The sequence below is a fragment of the Bos indicus genome, chromosome 23, assembly GCF_029378745.1.
Source record: "Bos indicus isolate NIAB-ARS_2022 breed Sahiwal x Tharparkar chromosome 23, NIAB-ARS_B.indTharparkar_mat_pri_1.0, whole genome shotgun sequence".
Lineage (NCBI taxonomy): Eukaryota > Metazoa > Chordata > Mammalia > Artiodactyla > Bovidae > Bos > Bos indicus.
In genome coordinates this window covers 828,959-839,571 of record NC_091782.1, presented here as the reverse complement: position 1 = coordinate 839,571, position 10,613 = coordinate 828,959, and the positions used below count along the sequence as shown (strand labels likewise).

Here is a 10,613-nt window from a genome sequence, read left to right as displayed (position 1 = left end):
TGTAAAGAGTAATTTGAGCTGTTTCAGGAAATCAAGTTGTGGGAGGGCAGAATAAAAGTGGAAAGACATGGCAGAAAGCTAGTGCTGTGGGCTAGAAAGGAAATGGGGAGATAGGAAATGATCAAATTTGTGAAATGATATGAAAGTAGAGACAACAGGATTTGTTAAAGGAAGAAAGTTTTAATATGAATGCAAAAGTGGAGTGATGAGCACTGTGAGATATTTTGAAGGAGGTACCAAAAATGAGGAAAACCTTCAAAAAGTTTTGTTATATATACTAAATAGATATCCAAAGTTGGAGATATTGCTCATACATGTGTCAACTAAAGGGTGGAGGTAGAGGCTGGAGACACAACATTGGATAACATCAGCATTTATAGGGCAGGAAATGGAGACATCGAAGTATAGACACACAGAAAGACTTCTCAGTAAATTCTAACGCAATCCAGGACAGTGACCCTCTCTTCATAGACTCATCTACTCACAGGGAATATGCATATCAGTTTAACTAGTCTCAAGTATTATCCATATTGACTTTATGAATGGTATTTTAGAAATTTACATACAATTATCTTTCAATCTTTTCCTGTCCTTTAGCTTTCCCTTTAAAACTCAATAAGGCACTGCTATTCCTGGTAAGAATTCTCTGATTCCGGTTTAATTGTGATATTATTACACTGTGATACTTAGCACTGTGTCAGTATTCTTATAGCACTTAAGAAACTGATCTGGAATTTTCTGATACTTATCATTGAGTGTAGGGAACTTAATCAACCAGGGTATTACAATGTTGTCTATGACCTACTGTACACAAATAGATATTCCATACACCTCTTTCATTTGAATGTATAAATAGAAAGCAAAATTTAAGTCTGTTTTAAAAGCTTTCCCACTTGTTTTCTAGGTAAACTGCTTCATAATATGTAAACTCAACTCCTGTCCAGAGTAGATGGAAACAAGGAACAATGTAACTTGCTTTGTCCTCCTGGGCCTCACACAGAATCCAAAGGAGCAGAAAGTCCTTTTTATTATGTTCTTGCTCTTCTACATTTTGACAGTGATGGGCAACCTGATCATTACTGTGACTGTAACTTTCAGTAATACCCTGAACTCACCAATGCATTTTTTTTTCTTGGTTGCTTATCATTTATGGATGTCACTTATTCCTCTTGTATTACAACCAGGTTGATATCAGACTTGTTCTTTGTGGAAAATATCATATCCTTTGAATACTGCATGATTCAGCTGTTTATACAGCACATTTTTGGTGGGTGAGAGGTCTTTCTTCTTTTAGCAATGGCCTATGACCTCTTTGTGGCCATCTGTAAGCCCTTGCATTATTTGGTGTCCATGAGACAGAGGGTGTGTGTTGTTCTGCTGGTGCTGTCCTGCACAGGAGGTTTTGTGCACTCAGTAATTCAACTTAGCACTATTTACAGGCTCCCATTCTGTGGCCCCAATGTCATTGATCACTTTAGGTGTGACATGTACCCCTTATTGAAACTCATCTGTACTGACACCTACGTCATTGGCTACTTAGCTGTGGCCAATGGAGGACTGATTTGCTTTATTGTGTTTCTGCTCTTACTTGTCTCCTATGGAGTCATCTTGCCCACTCTGAAGAACCTGAGTCAGGAATGGAGGAGGAAAGCCCTCTAGACATGTGGTTCCCTCGTCACAGTGGTTGTCTGCTTTTTTGTTCCCTGTATTTTCATATATGCAAGACCCTTTACCACCTTCTCTATTGACAAATTACTAAGTGTGTTTTATAAAATCATACCCCTATTTTGAATCCATTAATCTACAGTCTAAGAAATTCTGAGATGACAAATGATATGAAGACGCTCTGGAGAAAAAAAGGTAGATCAAGTATTAAATAAATGCATTATTCATCATGAAAAATTAACATTACAGCCAGTCCTTAGAATGTAAGTCTTCATGAATCTGATGTAAATTTTCTTTTTTTCTCAAACAATTAAGTTAATTATAATTAAAGAATGAACTATATGTTCATGCTCTCTGTGACAGTTTCCCTACTCAAATATAAACTATATGATGGATGGCTTATCACTGGACCTAGAAAATCATATTAAGTAGTCAGTAAAGAACTTGTAATTAATTAGATAATAAAATTTTATAGAATTGCACTAATTTTTAAGTAATTTTTGTATTTACTTTCATATTCTTAGTTTGATTTTATATCAGAATCTTGTATCTTTTCTTATTATTCTGATTAAAATATTTATATGTAGGCTGTTCTCTGTATTCAGTTTCATTTGCTTTACTGATGAAATTTTAATGTCATATTTTAAGTTTTAAAATAAAAATTTAAAGTATGATGTATAATAAGAAACTTTAGAATTCATGAAAATGGAATAGTGCAAAATGAAATCCTATACTTGCCACACCAGAGTCTTCCATTCCTTTCAGATCTAGTCACTATACTACTCTAGTCACTCCTGAGATTCTTCAACAAATAATACTACAAATGGAAACATGATTTCATATATGTGTGTGTTCATGTCTCTGTGTATAAATTTTCTATTTTACTTCTGAGCCTCCAGAAGATCTTTACATAACAGACAATGCAGAGTTAACTCATTTTACTTTCATTGTACTGCTTAAATTCTTCATAAAAAAACACTAAAATCTAGGTATCCAGTCATCTTTAGGTTTTTCCCATCTTTTTCTATGATGTATGACTCTACAATGAAATCTTTTTGAGATTTTGTAAGTATGAATCCTAGAAGTGGAATTGTTAGTTCATTTGGCATATTTATTCAAAATGCTGATGCTCATAGTTATTGCCAAAATGTCATTCACGTGCTTATACCAAACCCACCACTCCCCTAATTCTGGAAAATACATTTTACCACATTCTGAACAACCAAGGCTTGATAAACGGGTGTATCTGACATCTGATTGGCTTTCCAAGTGGCTCAGTGATAAAGGATCTGCCTTTCAAAGCAGGAGATGCAGGAGACATGGGTTTGATTCTTGGGCTGGGAAGATCCCCTGGAGAAGGAAATGGCAACCCACTCCAGTACTCTTGCCTGGAAAAATACCATGAACAGAGGAGCCTGGCAGACTGCAACACATGGGGTTGCAAAGAGTAGGACATGACTAAGCACACATGCAAACACGCACATCTGATTAAAGGAGTTATGGTTCACTTGTATACTTTAATCATAAATATGTAAATATAATTGAATTTTGGCATCTCTTTAACTGTTTAAAGTTATTTCTTTTTTCATCAATTGCTTATTAATGAATATTATATATTTTATTTAATTGCTGATATTTTCATACTGATTTTTACAATTTAATTATATATTAAAGAAATTATACCTTTTACCATGTATTTTAATTATTGCATTTCTATCTTGTGATTATTCTTGATGTATTTATACTGTGCAGAATATTTTGGTCCTCTAGAAATATGTTCACATTTGCATAGTCAAATCTATCAATATTTTCTTTGGATTTTATGCCTTGTTTAGAAATAATTTTCCTATTTCAATTTTACCAAAATATTTTCCCACAGTTCTCAATACAATTTGTGAAGTCTTCTTGTTTTATGTTTTTCATTTCAATTTTTGAACCATCTATGCATTAATTTTACATAAGGAGTTAAATAGTGACCAAGTTTTAATTATTTTGTTGATGGCTATTTTTATCAATGCATAATTATTTTCCCAATGTCTTTGATATCCCAACTTTATAGTCTAAAATAGAGTATGTGTTTGGATCCAATTCAAGTTACTATTATTATCCATGAATCTCTATTCATGTGATATTTAACATGATGTAATTGTATTTGATTTAAAATATACTTTGATACTGAATTAGGTTAAGACTTCTCCATTACTATTCTTTAACAAAACTATGTCTACTCTTGCTTGTTTATATTTTAAAATTGAATTTCAATAAGCTAATCTAAGGAAAACTAAATTTAGTTAGTGTTTTCTATGAGAATTGCTTTACAAAATATTTTTGTCTTGAGATATTCTTACATATTGAGAATATCTTACATAAAAAAAATGAGAATTCTTACATAGTGGATCTGTCTTTTCACTTAAGTCTCCTTTGATGTTCATATAAATCTAGTTTGTTTCACTGTAAATGTAGTCATTTTTATTTTTAGATGATATTATAAATAGTATTGACCTTAATTACATATTCTAAGCTTACTCCTTGGAAGAAAAGTTATGACCAACCTAGATAGCATATTGAAAAGCAGAGACATTACTTTGCCAACAAAGGTCAATTTAGTCAAGGCTATGGTTTTTCCAGTGGTCGTGTATGAATGTGAGAGTTGGACTGTGAAGAAAGCTGAGCACTGAGGAATTGATGCTTTTGAACTGTGGTGTTGGAGAAGACTCTTGAGAGTCCCTTGGACTGCAAGGAGATCCAGCCAGTCCATTCTGAAGGGGATCAGCCCTGGAATTTCTTTTGAAGGAATGATGCTAAAGCTGAAACTCCAGTACTTTGGCCACCTCATGCGAAGAGTTGACTCATTGGAAAAGACTCTGATGCTGGGAGGGATTGGGGGCAGGAGGAATAGGGGACGACAGAGGATGAGATGGCTGGATGGCATCACCGACTCGATGGATGTGAGTTTGAATGAACTCTAGAAGTTGGTGATGGACAGGGAGGCCTGGCGTGCTGTGATTCATGGGGTCACAAAGAGTCAGACACGACTGAGCGACTGAACTGAACTAAAGTGTCTGTTATTTCAATGTTGGAAATATTTTTATTTTTCATCTTTCAGTTCAGCTCAGTTCAGTCACTCAGTTTTGTCCAACTGTTTGCAACCCCATGAATCACAGCATGCCAGGCCTCCCTGTCTACCACCAAGTCCCGGAGTTTACCCAAACTCATCTTTACATAGTACGTGATTTTACAGTACATCATTCATCATTTTAGTTATATCTTGGATATTTTGGCAAAGTACATACAGTTGTATAATCACAATTGTTTATCAATATGCAGAATCTTTCTTCATCATGAATATACCCTACATTCATGGACATGACACATTGCCTTCTGTGCCTGTTACAAATCCAATGGTAAGTGGAGCAGTATCCTAGACAATATATCTGGGCCTAGGGGTTCTCATCTGGTTTTGGTCAACAGATGGACAGAGAGGAGCCCACATTATCCCAGGTTGGTGCCCTGGTGGATGAGGATGGTCCTGGTGCTGGCTAACTGGTGTCTGTTCTTGGGTCTCATCTCAGCTAGGGGTTCAAGGAGTTCTATGATAGCTAGCCTGTTGGTACATGGCTATTTTCTTGCCCAGCTAGCTGCTTGGTCTGGAGCCTGCTAAGGGTTTGTTTTGTCTGACTGCTGGCTGGGCCTGGCCCCCACCGCTAAGAAGACAGAGGGAGGGTTTCTGTATGGTGTTTACCATTAACAGTGATCTTTTTATGGGCTATCTCCCCCAAACTGGTGCTGCCAACATCTATATCCCCAGTATGAATCCCAACTTCCTTTTACCCCTCTGGGAAGGTCTTCAAGTACATCTGACTCAGTCTCCATTCAAATAGCTATTTCTGAAAGAGGTCTTGTCTGTGTGTGACCTTTAAATCTGGAGTCTTTATTTCTCAAGACCTCTGGTTCTCACCAAAGTTAACCCCACTGGCTTTCAATGTCAAATGTTTTTGGGGCTCATCTTTGTAGTGCAGGACCTCCAGTATGAGTTGCTTAATATGGGGCTCAGACCACTTTGCTCCTTTGGGGAGCCTCTTCAACTGGATTATCCTCTCATTTTTGTATTTCCTACCCAAGATATGGGAGTTGCCTATACACTATATTTGTCACTCCTACCTAACCTGCAATGGCCCTTTTATATCTTAATTAATAGTGGAAATTTTCTGCCACTCATCAAGTCGTTCTCAAAAATGGTCACTCTGTAAATAGTCGGAATTTCAATGTTCCCAGGGGAGGACATGAACCCAGGGTCTTTCTATTATACCACCTTTGCTACTCCACCCTAAATATCTGTCTTTTATTGGTAGTATCTTTGCATAGGGTCTTCTCTGGTGGCTCAGATAGCAAAGAATCTGTTTGCAATGTGGGAGACCTGGTGTCAATCCCTGATGTGGAAAGATCCCCTGGAGGAGGGCATGCCAACCCACTCCAGTATTCTTGCCAGAGAATCCCCATGGACAGAGGAGTCCATTGGGTCACAAAGAAGACAGATACAACTGCACAGCACACATCTTTACATACAGATGTATTTTTAAAATTTAATGGAAAGTCCCAGTGAATTTAATTAAGAAATAATCAATATCGGATACATTCCACTTCTAAGACATAATGTTAAGTATGGTTAGAAGGGATAAAAGTGATCTTTGTCTCTTTTGGGAAAATAGATGATGTTCTTTTAGGAACTGATGTAAAAGTTTCAGGAGGTCATTTGTTAGGCTTAAAATATTGCACTAAAATATGTAAAGGACAGCAGAAGAATTTTTCTCAAAATCTTAAGTCAACTAGTTTGGCTGTACCAATGTGACAAAATGAGAAGTGTTAAGCAATTCACGGATTTTTTTCTATCTTGAAGTTATGAAAAAATTTACTAGAAACAAATTTTCCTGGAAATACCTTGTTGTTCTTCCTATATAAACCTAGAATTTGCATAGTTTTCTGACAAATTATCTTAACATGGTAAACTTTTATTTTTTGGGTACCATGGAATTTCTTTTAAACAATCTAAAGTGCAAATAAAACATTCTTCTGAATAAATGGGAGAATCCATGGAAGAAATGAACAGACAGCTGAATGAAATCAAGCATATCCTCAGGTAATATTGCAACCTTTTGCCCTCTTTTGTCATATTGGATTAAAGAAAAAGGTCAAGATCTTTAGGAATGATTTAAAAACTTTTCCTTCTGGTTTTGAATACGTTCCAACAAGGTAAGACTAACAGTAAATGTTGGGAAACATGGTTCACAATTATGGACTTTTTTATGCAAGAATTTAAGCTGTTTTGAAAGGTATCAAACTTAGTTTCCAATTCTTGTTTTATCACGTAGAAATGTGTACCCTTAGGAAAATTAAAGGAGTATTCTTAGCCTTAGCTTCATCAACTGGGAAAATGTGATTATGGGTTTGTTACTGTAAATATTAATTGTTATCTATTACATTTGATAGAATAAGAATTTTGAGCAGGTGAGTGATATAACTGGAACAAGATATAAGAATGTAATTTGAGTTGCTTCAAGAGAACAAATTGGTGTACAACCCTCTCCACTCCCCCCCTCCTCAAATGGAGAAAAGTAGCAGGAGGTTACTGCTCTGGACCAGGAAAAATGAGGGGAAGGGAATGATCACATTAGTGACATATTTGGAAAGTATAGTCAACTATATTTCATACAGTTATCAGTAAATAATATGAAAGCAAAAAGAGAATGATAACACTGTGCAAAGCTTTGTCTGAACAGTTACATTGAATAGTGATGCCTTTTAGCAAGATGGGGGACATCTTTTATATTGTAGAAAATTTTGCATTATATGTACTAAATTGATGTCTAACTGTAAATATTCAAAATTGGAAGTGCTGCTTATATTAAAATGAGGCTAGAGATAGGGGCTGGAGACACAAATTTGGACTGCCTCAGTATTCATTGTTTAGAAGGAATATCACTACAAACTCTAAGAAAGAAGTCTCAGGAAGTTTTGAGAAAATTCTGGGCAGTCACTTTATATTCATAGTTTGATCTATTCACAAGGAATATGTTAACTTAAGTGGGTCTCTAGTGTTATACTTTTGTGACTTTATAAATGATATACTTTTCCTGGAATTCCTTCCCCATCTTTTTTTGTTATTTAACTTTACCTTTAAAACTCAGCTAAGTCATTTCTGGGAAGATTTCTCTGATTCTAGTCTGATTGATATATTTGTCCTCTGTGATATTTAGCATTTTGAGAGTATCTGTATCTTGGCGCCTATTATGTATGTCTGCAACTTTCTGATTCCTCATTTTGTGTCATATCATTGAATCTAAGGAACTATGAGTGATTCAGCTGGACATCACAATGTCTATGACCCACTGGGCACAAGCAGATTCTGTATGCATATTTTCTAATTGAAAGGATAAACAGAAGACAGGATTTTAGTACATTTAAAACTTTTCCCCTTTGTTTTGTAGGTAAACTGCTTCTAATATGTGAGGTCAACTCCTGTCCAGAATAGATGGAACCAAGAAATAATGTAACTTACTTTGTCCTCCTGGGCCTCACACATAATCCAAAGGAGCAGAAAATCCTTTTTGTTATGTTCTTGGTTTTCTACATTTTGACAGTGGTGGGCAACCTGCTCATTATTGTGACTATAACTGTCAGTAAGACCCTGAACTCACTGTTGTATTTTTTTCTTGCCAGCTTATCATTTATGGATGCCTCTTCTATAACCCCCAGACTGATTTCAGACTTACTCTTTGGGGAAAATATCACAGCCTTTGAATCTTGTATGACTCACATGTTTATAGATCATTTCTGCTGGTCATGGCCTGTGACCGCTATGTGGCCATCTGCAAGCCCTTGCATTATTTGGTGATCATGAGGAAGAAGGTGTGTGTTGTGATGCTGGTGGTGTCCTGGGTTGGAGGCTTTCTGCACTCAGTAATTCAACATAGCACTGTTTATGTCCCATTCTGTGGCCCCAATGTCATTGATCACTTTACATGTGACATGTACCCCTTATTGAAACTCATCTGTACTGACACCTGTGTCATCAGCATTGTAGTGCTGGCCAATGGAGGTCTGATCTGCTTTATCATCTTTCTGCTCTTACTTGTCCTCTATGGAGTCATCCTGCACTCTCTGAAGAACCTGAGTCAGGAAGGGAGGCAGAAAGTCCCCCAGACCTGTGGTTCCCACATCACTGTGGTTGTCTTCTTTATTCCCTTTGTATTTTCATATATTTAAGACCAGTGACAACCTTCCTCATTGACAAATTGTTGAATGTGTTTTATACAGTCATAACCCCCATGCTGAACCCATTAATCTACAGTCTAAGAAATTCTGAGATGATTAATGCTATGAAGAAACTCTGGAGAAAAATAGTAGATCAAATCAAATTAGTTCATTACCCATAATGACTTCAGTAACTTAGCAAGAGGGCCAATTTTCCAGAAAGTAAAAGTCTTCGTAAATCTGATTAAATTTTTCCTCCTCTCTCAAGGAATTAAGTTAATTATAAATAAGGAATGAACTACACATTCATCCTTTCACTGACAATTTCTTTGCTCATATGTAAACTGTATAACATCTTGTGTACCACTGTGTCTAAATAGGTGGGACATTTAAAATAGAAAGGTGTTTCCATTTACAATAGAGAACAATGAAAATTATGTAGCAAATGAGTTAATTAAAATGTTATGTGGTTACACTATTTTTAAATTTATATCCAATTTTGCTTTTATTGCTTTCTCATTGTTAGTTTTTTTCACATCAGAATTTTGTATATTATCTTTATTGTACTTGCTAAAAATTTAATTCTGTATAGATCATCATCTATTCAATGTCATTTTCTTTACACATATAACTAAATATGATAATTTAATTTTTAAATAATTTAAATATGATGAGTATTTTAAGAAGTTTTAAAAATAGAGGGATGGTATGGGGAGGGAGGAGGGAGGAGGGTTCGGGATGGGGAACACATGTATACCTGTGGCGGATTCATTTTGATATTTGGCAAAACTAATACAATTATGTAAAGTTTAAAAATAAAATAAAATTAGGAAAAAAAAAAATAGAAGCCAAGCAAATTGTAATAGCGTAGGATACACCTCTTGCAAACTTCACACCCAATAACTCTCAGTTTCCCCAGTTTCAGTCACTGTACATGGTTTCTAAGATTCTTCAAATAATAATTTTGCAAATACATGCATATTTTCATATATGAATGTGTTCACTTAGCTCTGTATAAATTTTGTACTTATCTTCTCAGCCTCTGGAAGATATTCAATATAGACATGCCAGTCTATATAGATGTAAGTTATTCTAGTTTCACGATCCTGCTTAACTTCTTTATACTGGATCGTGTCCGACTTTTTGTGACCCTCTGGACTATAGAGTCCATGGAATTCTCTAAGCCAGAATACTGGAGCGGGTAGACATTCCCTTCACCAGGGGATTTTCCCAACCCAAGGATCAAACCCAGGTCTCCCACATTGCAGGTAAATTCTTTACCAGCTGAGGAACCAGGGAAGCCCAACTTCTTTATAAAGATACACTAAAATTTAGGTATTAAGTCCTCTTCAGGTTTTTCAATACAGGCTTTCTGATACTTTGTAAGTATGAATTGTACAAGTGGGCTTGTTGATTTAATTGGTATATCTGTCTACAATGTTTATGTTTGTGCGTGCAGGCTGCTGGCTCAGTCATGTCTGACTCTCTGATACTCTAAGGACTATAGTCCACCAGGCTCCTCTATGCATGGGACTGGAAGAATAAGACAAGCAAGAACAGAGGAGTGGGTGGCCACTCGCTTTCCCAGGGGATCTTCCTGACCCAGGGGTGGAACCCATGTCTCTTATGCCTCCAGCATTGGCAGGCAGGTTCTTTACCACTAGCGCCATCAATTATGTTGGTAGTTATTGCTAAAA

The 10,613-nt window shown here is 36.1% G+C and overlaps 2 pseudogenes; both read left to right on the top strand.

The window, feature by feature from the left end:
* The first annotated feature begins 650 nt into the window (after window positions 1-650).
* On the top strand, window positions 651-2,058 carry LOC139178862 (olfactory receptor 4A47-like; annotated as a pseudogene).
* A 5,850-nt stretch (window positions 2,059-7,908) lies between these two features.
* Window positions 7,909-9,270, top strand: LOC139178863 (olfactory receptor 4A47-like; annotated as a pseudogene).
* Window positions 9,271-10,613: the final 1,343 nt, after the last annotated feature.